Here is an 8976-nt window from a genome sequence, read left to right as displayed (position 1 = left end):
CCGTTCCAACACCCTGAATGTTTACCTTTTTAGTACAGTATTTTATACATTATTTTATGCATGAAATTGCACATTAAAATGCTGACCAACACATAACAAGCAATGTATATCTAAAAAAATGTTAAGCAAAATGGAAAATAACATAAACATACATGTAACCCAGGCTAATTGTACATTCGGAAAGAAAATAATTATGAATTGGATTTTTTAACTTTGTGGTGGTCAGCAGAAGGCGCAGGTGGACGGAGGAAGGAAATTTCTTGTTTGGAAGGAGTCCCCTTTCATAAAAACTTCGGGGAGCTCTTCTGTCTGAGGGGTGCTCACACGTTCAAATCTCTTTGATCCTGTCACTTGCGAGTTGACAGCAGGGGGCGGGGCTGCCTCACCCGGCCGCCCTCCACCTGCTGTCAATTCACTAATCACGGACACGGGGCATTTATACGGTTCGCGATCACCTCGCTAATGCCGGATAATTGACTCACCTCGCCACCGTACCTGGACTCTTCCTTCAATGCGCGAGTGTATCCGGTCCGAGGTATTTTCCCTGCGTCCCATAAATTGATGTCATCTTCCGGGATTGTGTCATTTTGCACCCTCGTGTGCCATTTGCTTTTTGGAATAGTAAGCGGCTCGGATCACCACCTGCCTTCTTACTCGCTGTGTTTTCTTTTATTTGTGAATAAACATCCTGCTTGGGTAGTATACGTCTCTGCCGCCTGCTTTGGGATGCCAAACATTCCACTACGTTCCGACGAGTCAGCTGCCGTCACTCTCGCTCGGAACGTGACAGCTACGGATGACTCGGCTACAGGATGTTCTTTTCTCTTCAAATATCTATCCAATGACACTTGCTCTCACTCCCACAGTCACATCACTAGATTTCACAGCCTCCTTATTCTTTAATATCGTACTGATCGTAGATTTCGCCATGCTGTATTCCCTAGCCAGATCAGACACTCGCACACCTCCTTCATATTTTGCCATTATTTCTTTCTTAAATGCAATAGTTGTACGCACTACTTTTCTTTTTTCACTTGTAGCAGCACTTACTTTCTTTGGAGGCATGATTAGGGGCTAAAACTGTTCATACACCTATGTTAAACGCTAGAGCAAAACGCAGCACGTCCGCAAGCGACAACAGTTGGTCACGGAGAGAGCGATACACCCGTACACCGCTCAGCACCCCACCCTCGCGTACGCACTCACGCGCCGAACCGGCGTTCGAACACCGATTGCTGTTCGAACTACGAAGCAAGAATTGTTATTAAATACGAAGCAAGAATTTCTCGAATATTTTGTTCGTACTCCGATTTCTTCGAACTGTGAGTCGTTCGAAAGCCGAGGTTCTACTGTAATAATAATAATAATAATAATAATAATAATAATAATAATAATAATAATGTGTTACTTTGTAACACACATACTAAAATTGGAACGATACAGAGAAGATTAGCATGGTTCCCTGCGCAAGGAACAATCGTGAAGCGTTTCCATTTTTTAATGTAGCCACAAGGGGGCACAAGTCAGTGTCTTATTTTGCCGGTCCCAAGCCCGGATAAATACAGAGGGTTGTGTCAGGAAGGGCATCCGACGTAAAAAAAATGGCAAAACAAATATGCGAATCAAACCTCTGAATCCCATACCGGATCGGTCGAGGCCCGGGTTAACAACGGCCGCCATTGGTACTGTTCACCTTCAGGGTGCCAGTGGAAAATGGACTACTGTTGGTCGAAGAAGGAGAGGAGGGAGGAAAGAAAAGAGAGAAATGGAACGCCAAGAGTATACAACTAAGAGTAGGAACTTTGAATGTAGGTACAATGACAGGTAAAGGTAGAGAGCTGGTTGACATGATGCAGAGAAGGAAGGTAGACATACTGTGTGTCAGGAGACCAGGTGGAAAGGGAGCAAGGCTAGAAGCTTAGGGTCAGGGTTTAAGTTGTTCTATCATGGTGAAGACAGAAAGAGAAATGGAGTTGGGGTTATCTTAAAAGAGGAGTTTGTTAGGAATGTCTTAGAAGTAAAAAAGAGTATCAGATAGAATGATGAGTCTGAAGCTAGAAATTGAAGGTGTGATGTTCAATGTTGTTTGTGGTCATGCCCCACAAGTAGGATGTGAGCTGGCGGAGAAGGAGACATTTTGGTTGGACTTTGATGATGTCATACAGAACATCCTGAGAAGTGAGAGGGTTGTAATTGGTGGAGACTTCAATGGACATGTTGGCGCAGGAAACAAAGATGATGAGGAGGTGATGGGCAGGTTTGGACTCCAAATGAGGAACGCTGAAGGACAGATGGTGTCACGTTACTTGAGGCTTGAGGGCAGGGCTCGAGTGACGAAAGGAAAGCGGGAAGGTTGGATCCAAAATACACGGTGAGACAGATACTCGTGAACAAAAGTCTTTACTGAGACACGCATGAAATAATGACAGCAGGATGAGGTGAGTGAGAGACATCGGTGACGGCAGACCTGACGGCACGGAAGTAGCAAGGGTGGCTTTCAGAATACTCCGACGGAGACGGTGTAGTGCGATCGGCAAATATAGTCAGAAGGCACAATCAAGGGAATGACAAACAGCTGTGGGAACCCAGGTCCTTGATGATGGGAGGGGCCGTCTCCAGGGAGCAGCGGAGGAGGTGACAGGAGGGGCGGGGCGCGCCCAGGACGGCGACGAGATGTGACAGATGGTGGTTGACTTTGCTAAGAGAATGGAAATGGCTATTGTGAATACTTTCTTTCAGAAGAGACAGGAACATAGGGTGACCTACAAGTGTGGAGGCAGAAGTACACAGGTAGACTACATTTTGTGTCAACGGCGCCATCTAAAGGAAATCAGTGGCCGCAAAGTAGTGGTTGGTGAGAGTGTAGCCAGACAGCATAGGTTGGTGGTGTGTAGGATGACGCTGGCAGTGAGGAAGATGAAGAAACCAAAGGCTGAAATGAGGACAAAATGGTGGAAGTTGAAAAAGGAAGAGTGTTGCATGACATTGAGGAAGGAGGTAAGACAAGCACTGGGTGGGCAAGAGGTCCTTCCAGATGACTGGCAAACTACAGTGAACATAATCAGAGACACAGGTCGGAAAGTACTTGGTGTATCGAGTGGAAGAAAGGTAGATAAGGAGACTTGGTGGTGGAATAGGGAGGTGCAGGAGTGTATACAGAGAAAGAGGTTAGCAAAGAAGAAGTGGGACACTGAGAGGACGGACGAGAGTAGACAGCAGTACAAGGAGATGCGGCGCACGGTTAAAGTCAAGGTGGCAAAGGCCAAACAAGAGGCCTATGATGACTTATATGCCCGGCTGGACAGCAAGGAAGGTGAGACTGATCTTTACAGGCTGGCGAGACAGAGAGACAAAGATGGGAAGGACCTGCAGCAGGTTCGGGTGATTAAGGATAGAGATGGCAATGTATTAACAGGTGCCAGTAGTGTGATGGCAAAATGGAAAGAGTACTTTGAAGAATTGATGAATGAGGAAAATGAGAAGGAACAAAGAGTAGAAGACGTGACTGTTGTGGACCAAGACGTAGCAAGCATTAGCAAGGATGAAGTGAGGAGGGCGCTGAAGAGGATAAAGGGGGGGAAAGGCACTCGGGCCTGATGATTTACCAATCAACGTATGGAAGTGTCTTGGAGAGGTGGCGGTGGTGTTCCTGACTGGGTTATTCAACAAGATCTTAGATGGTCAACAGATGCCTGAAGAATGGAGACAAAGTGTACTCGTGCCCATTTTTAAGAACAAAGGAGATGTGCAGAGTAGTACTAATTACAGAGGAATAAAGATGATGAGCCATCCAATGAAACTCTGGGAAAGAGTAGTTGAAGCGACACTAAGAGCAGAAGTGAACATTTGTGTGCAGCAGTATGGCTTCCTGCCAAAAAAGAGTACGACAGATGCAGTGTTTGCTTTAAGAATGCTGATAGAGAAGGTCAGAAGGAATTTCATTGTGTCTTTGTAGATCTGGAGAAAGCGTACGACATGGTGCCCAGAGAAGAACTGTGGCATTGCATGAGGAAGTCTGGAGTGAAAGAAAAGTATGTCAGAGCGGTGCAAGACATGTATCATGACTGGAAGACAGTTGTGAGGTGTGCTGTCGGTATGGCTGAGGAATTCAAGGTGGAGGTGGGACTCCACCAGGGGTCAGCTCTAAACCCCTTCTTGTTTGCTATGGTGATGAACAGGCTGACAGACGATGTTAGACAAGAATCTCCTTGGACCATGATGTTTGCAGATGACATTGTGATCTGTAGCGAGAACGGGGAACAGGTGGCGGAGAAACTAGAGATGTGGAGATATGCCCTGGAAAGGAGAGGAATGAAGATCAGTCACAGCAAAACGGAATACATGTGTGTGAATGAGAGGGATCCAAATGTAAGAGTGATGCTCTAGGGAGAAGAAATAAAGAAGGTGGAGGATTTTAAGTACTTGGAGTCAACTGTCCAGAGCAATGGATAGTGTGGAAAAGAGGTGAAGAAGCGTGTCCAGGCAGGCTGGAGCGGCTGGAGAAAAATGTCAGGTGTGATGTGTGATAGAAGGGTTTCAGCTCGGATGAAAGGAAAAGTGTATAAAACGGTGGTGAGGCCAGCCATGATGTTTGGACTGGAGACAGTGCCACTGAAGAAAAAACAGGAAGCAGAGCTGGAGGTAGCAGAGCTGAAGATGTTGAGGTTTTCTTTGGTAGTGACCAGGTTGGATAGGATCAGGAATGAGTCCATTAGAGGGACAACTCATGTTCGAGGCTTTGGAGAGAAAGTCAGACTGAGATAGTTTGGACATGTCCAGAGGACAGAGAGTGACTATATCGGGAGAAGGATGCTGAGTCTTGAACTGCCAGGCAGGAGACCGAGAGGAAGACCCAAGAGGAGGTTTATGGATGTGGTCCAAGAGGACATGAAGGGAGCTGGTGTGAGAGAAGAGGATGCACAAAACCGGGATAGATGGAGGACATTGATTCGCTGTGGCGACCCCTGAAGGGAAAAGCCGAAAGGAAAAGAAGAAGAAGATAGCTAACAGCTGGCGAATAGATAGCTAATACCTAGCAAATATAACTAATACCTAGCGAATAGATGGCTAATACCTAGCGAATATATAGCTAATACATAGCGAATAGATAGCTATTAGCGAGCAAATAGATAGCTAATAGCTAGCGAATAGATAGCTAATAAATAGCTAGGTATATAGCTAATAGATACAGCAGCAAGCTAAATATCTAGATAGCCAGCTAGCAAGCAAGAAAAAAAAACATACAATACAGTAAAGTCTCGTTATATCGATATTCTCGGGAGTCAGAAAAAATGTCGATATAACTGTCCGACGAACTGCATTAAAAGGGGGGGTGGGGCAACACGTAAATGGGGGATCTTTGATATGGCATGTAATTTTATCATTGGGTTCATGGATTGCGTATCTAGCATGCTTTTTGGACAGTAGTGAAGTGAAAAATAAACTTGTGCATAAAATAAAAACGTCTTTAATGACGTCTTTTTAATGACTATTTCCTTTCAAAAATGCAACCAATGCATAATCCTCACATTGTTCTATACACACAAAACCACGAACGCCAGCATGTACAAACATATGAAAAACAATGATTGTTGCAAGCGATAAAGATATCCGAATACAACACAATTAAATACATGTATGGACAACGAAAACTGCAATGTTTACATGATTTAGGTTGATGAAGTATTCTGCGGCACGTCGAACTCTTTCACGATGGAGGATTTGCTCCTTGTTGGATTCTCCTCGACAGCCATTATTGCCTTGTACTTCGTTCTAAGGTCACAATTCTTACGTTTCCTCATGGTTTCAATTGGTGTTGAACAACAGTACTGTATATAACCTCTGCTAAGCCTTTTTTATTGTGCTCGCGTATGACAATTCAAAACACGGAAGCTGGTAGAAAATGGCGTCTGCTACACTGCGCAAGGCACGGGAGCTGGTCAGTTGACGTTGGTCACCTGACCAGCTCCCCTAAGCAAATATCGATTCACTTTAAGTATCTTTTGTATCGATATAAACATAGCAAAATGGCCGGCGGGAGATGAAATAGAGCGCCGTAGTAACCGGATTAGCGTAATAACCAGGAATCATACTAAACGGAACTAATTATACATAAAAAGACTAGAAATGTGCACGGGAAATGAAAATAGTATTGTAATAAGCAGTATTATCAGTATAACCGATATCGATATAACGAGACTTTACTGTAATAAATAAAATACAATTATTACTTGCACACAAAAATTACGGCCTAAAATTTTCTATTGTTCATTTGCTATAGCGCAGCAATAATGCTCAAGATAGGCAATTACGGGGCCAATAATAATTTGATTGGACTCCAAACAGTGAGGCCTTCACACACACACACACACACACACACACACACACACACACACACACACACACACACACACACACACACACACACAAACACAAGCGTAGCCACTTTCAACAAAATGTCCAAATGTATTATTTCAAATAACTTTGTGAGAGTACTCACCGTTAACATTTGCCAAACATTCAGCCAAACGATCGGAATGAAAGTCAACGCAAGTCCATACCCAAGTTTAGTGCTAGCTAGCCTGCACACTGCTCATTAGCTTCCACGCTTGCTTTCAGCTGTCTCTCGCAGAATTATATTGATGCTAACGTTAGCGTGGGGCTTGTCAAAGTGCCACTGACATTCGACTGCTTCATCCTTTGTATTGTTTCATTGCAAATTAGAATCAGAACCGTTTCTCTCCACAAAGGCGAATCCTTCGGTCCATTCCGAATCCATCCTGAAATGTACGATACTTCGTCAGGCTTATTTAAAAGGGGCAGTTACCTCTTTTGACATGAACGGCAAGTATCATCCAATCAAAATTGGGCTTTCCGCCAACTGCAGCCCAAAGAGGAAACAGACAGCGAAAAAGCGAGAATATGTACAGGTATCATCCGAAACAAACGGTTTTAAGTCGGAATGGTCGTAAGGTCAAAAGGTCGTAAGTCAAAATCCATTCAAAATGTTGAACAGAGACTCGGAAGCCGGCTGGCTGGCCAAAATTATGCTATGCGTTGCCAGCCTGCTAGCGCATTGCGGTGCCAGGCGTAGTATTAAACTGGAGGTCAATCATAAGTAGGGGTGGTCGTAAGTCGAGTTGGTCGGAAGTGGAATGTGGTCTGTATTTACTTTTAGCAGCGAGCCAGATGCAATCATCAAAAGAGCCATATATGGCTCAAGGGCCATAGGTTGCCCACCCCTGGTCTAGTGGGATGACTTTCCTCAAATATGCCGCATAGCGAGACTTCGCCGTCATTTCATATTTTATTTCATATTTCATATTTCATTTCATCGTCCTAGCGGCACCTTTCGCCGACGACTTTTGTGTCGCCCAGCGCGGTCGCTACCGTCTCTTCTCCTTCCGCCGCAGGGCCGACGGATCTCAGTGGCAAACCCGTCCATTTTTGGCTGAGACAAAAAATGGTGATGTGAAGCGGTTGGGGAAGAGAGGGAGGACTTCCCGGCAAAAAAAGGGGCCCGCTTTTACGCTGAGCGAAAAATAGAGCAGCGGCAGGGTGAGGGAGATCTTCCCACCCAAAAACAAATGCTGAATGAAGAGAATGTCGCTGCTCCGGAACAAATAATAATAATAATACAGTAAAGTCTCGTTATATCGATATTCTCGGGAGTCTGAAAAAATATCGATATAATCGGGACTATCGATATATCCGATCCTGTGGGCATGTAATTTTCTCCTTGAGTTCATAGAAATAGTATCGTAATAAGCAGTACTATCAATATAACCGATATCGATATAACGAGGCTTTACTATAATACTACTACTACTACTACTACTACTACTATAATAATAATAATAATAATAATAATAATACATTTCATTCATAAGCGCCTTTCAAAACTTTCAAGGACACTTTACAGTCACATGATACGTTTTTCTGTGGGTGAGCAGCGGCTGCCACACGCGCCTACATTCACTCAACCCGGAAGGAACTCAAATAGATAGCCGATAGATAGATAGATAGCAAAATTGAACTATTATTATCTATTTGGCTATCCAGCTAGCTGGCTATCTAGCTGGCTATTTAGATAGCTATCTATTTGCTATCTCGCTAGCTAGCTGGCTATCTAAACTAGCTATTAGCTAGCTATTCGCGAACTAGTTTTCCATCTATTTGAGTTATTATCTTGTGACTGTCAGGTGACCTTAAGAGATTTGAAAAACGCTTAGAAAATGAAATGTATTATTATTTTTATTATTATTATTATTATTTCCAAACCCTGTCCGCCACCCAAAACAAAAACCCCCATGATGGAATAGTTGTGGCTGAATGTGTTTGGAGCGCGGCACGTCAGGGCCAAGTGACAAACACACCTGGGGAACGCTTTTCAATCATAAATCCCCAAAAATAAATCCAAAGACAGATTGCGTGGCCTTGAATTGATTTTATCCCGCTCCTATTTGCCCACGTTTTGTTTGTCACGCCGCTTGAAAGAGAAGCCAAAGATGAAAAAGTCGTTTTTACGTGACAGGGGGGGGGGTGTCTGGTTGGAAGCCATATTTCTTCTTTATTTGTCATATTTGTGGAAGTGGCGATTTGCCTGCGCGCGACGGCCGCCTGCCGTTTTCACCCGTTTCCCTTCCCTTCCGCACAACGTTGAAATTTGCTCTCATGTTGCGCGCGTGAGACAAAAGAGATTCCGCCAGTCGACAAACACGCGCTTTATGCCGGGAACACAAGAAGGTGGCATGTTGGGGGGGGGGGGGCGTAAAGGATGCTGTGAGATGAACAAGGATGGAAAATAAAACAAGGCCTCGTGCATACGCTTGTCCGCTGATATGGCCGCTCGACGGCGATTCCACCCGCCTACCACACGCGCCGCTTAAAGGTGACACCCACACATTTAGCGCCTGAAATTATTGACAAGGTCAATGTGCTCGGCAACAAGACGCTAAAAATGGGACGCGGGGCTTT

The 8976-nt window shown here is 44.5% G+C and overlaps 1 pseudogene; it reads left to right on the top strand.

Moving 5' to 3' along the window:
* Positions 1 to 1401: 1401 nt before the first annotated feature.
* On the top strand, positions 1402 to 1499 carry LOC148888884 (U6 spliceosomal RNA; annotated as a pseudogene).
* The last annotated feature ends 7477 nt before the right edge of the window (positions 1500 to 8976 follow it).

This window comes from Hippocampus bargibanti, linkage group LG13, assembly GCF_051943395.1.
Source record: "Hippocampus bargibanti isolate YZ-2025 linkage group LG13, ASM5194339v1, whole genome shotgun sequence".
Lineage (NCBI taxonomy): Eukaryota > Metazoa > Chordata > Actinopteri > Syngnathiformes > Syngnathidae > Hippocampus > Hippocampus bargibanti.
The sequence above is the reverse complement of the archived record's forward strand: the minus strand, read 5'-3'. Positions and strand labels throughout refer to the sequence as shown.